This window comes from Austrofundulus limnaeus, unplaced genomic scaffold (assembly GCF_001266775.1).
Source record: "Austrofundulus limnaeus strain Quisiro unplaced genomic scaffold, Austrofundulus_limnaeus-1.0 Scaffold123, whole genome shotgun sequence".
In the NCBI taxonomy this organism is placed as follows: Eukaryota; Metazoa; Chordata; class Actinopteri; order Cyprinodontiformes; family Rivulidae; genus Austrofundulus; species Austrofundulus limnaeus.
The window spans coordinates 776082-777742 of NW_013952525.1; the positions used below are offsets into that span (position 1 = coordinate 776082).

The 1661-nt window shown below is 37.9% G+C and overlaps 1 protein-coding gene across 1 annotated transcript in view; it reads left to right on the top strand.

Annotated features, from left to right (window-relative positions):
* megf10 (multiple EGF-like-domains 10) overlaps positions 1 to 1661 on the top strand; it is a gene marked incomplete in the record, with an annotated part of 88699 nt that overhangs the window by 85739 nt on the left and 1299 nt on the right.

Sequence of the window (1661 nt, forward strand, 5' to 3'; positions counted from 1 at the left end):
GATCTAGTGAATGACCTGCAGAAAGTCCTGATGCATCTCAGTAATCCAGGTAAAAAATCAAAGGAAAAAAAAATTGTATAGGTCCTCTGGACGGGTTCTTCTTTAATGAAACGTTTCGTCTCTCTTCCAAGAAACTTCTTCAGTCTGAGAGTTTCAGGCATAAAAGCCTGAATTTGCCTGAAACTCTCAGACTGAAGAAGTCTCTTGGAAGAGAGACGAAACGTTTCATTAAAGAAGAACCCGTCCAGAGGACCTATACAATTTTTTTTTCCTTTAAGTTGAAGATATGTTGTTGTTTTTCTTTTTTTTTTTTCTTTTTTGTGGCGTGTTAAAAATATTTCTGTGTTGCTCAAATTAAGTTTCATTAAAAATCTCTGAAAGGAAATTGAGAGTAAGTATTACATTTGTGAACTCTTCTCATTCCAGGTTTATCCAGCACAATCAATAATGAAACATTGTCCCAATGTCCTTACATTGTCACGACTTGGTGGTGAGGAGAACCCAAAATGCAGGCAGGCAGGCAGACCAAACTTAAAGTAATTAAAAAGACTTTAATAAACAAAAAAAAGGCCAACGTGGTGGCAAGCTAACAAAACGAAACAAAACAAAACTTGGAGCATGAGCATAAGCATGAGCAAGAGCATGAACATGAGCTGAGAACAAACATGGGTAAGTAATGAACAGACGCTGAAGTGGTGAAGAGAAGATCCTTAAATACAAACAGGGCTGAGTGGAAGTWGGAAACAGCTGGGTGATTACAATTAAAGACAGATGAGTGTGGCAGGCTGGAAAAATACAAAGAAGCTGACTGAGGTAAACATGGCACAGGAAACTGAAAACAGGAAATGAGAAAATAAGACAATACCAAAACAATCTGAAAAATACTACCAGAAAATAACCAAAACACAAGAATCATAACATATGAGCACTTCATCTTTACTAACATTGTACTTTGCTACAGTTGCAAAAATCTGTCTAATTTGCATGCCTTATGAAGCTAAAGGTGGTAGCTGTGCATGGCAGCATGACAGCTCGGTGTTCAGCACTGATACCTCACTGCAAAGAAAGTCCTGGGTGCGATCCCCAGTTCGGACAGTTTGGTTCTTTCTGTGCAGAGTTTGCATGTTCTCCTTGTGCTTGCGTGCACTGGACTAAAGGGTAAAGGGTGAAGGATACGGTACTGTCCGATACTGTGATATGTCCGTATACATCGCAGTTACGGTCAAAATCCTGACTGTTATGGTCAGTTATAAGGTGTGGAAAACAGGTTTAATCAGAAATACATGAGGGGGCCACTGAAAATCCAGGGGTGGCACACTGAAACTAATATCCCAAATTATTAGGTTATTTGCTTTTTTATGTCATATTAGTTTTAATAAATATGATTTTGGTCTGTGAGAGAAAACTGGAGTACCTGGAGAAAACCCACTCCTGCACGGGGAGACCATGTAAACACAGAACAGAAAGTTGATCTAGCAAACTTCTTCGTTAGAGGCAATATGTTGCTTTACCAACTGTCCCACTGTATTGCATGATTTTATATTATATAATTATTTAAATTATTTAATTAATACTTGATTAAAATATACCTATGAATATAACCTCCTGAGAACTTCCCTCTTTATTTGAGAACATTGGTTTTAGACTGTCTGATTCAGAGG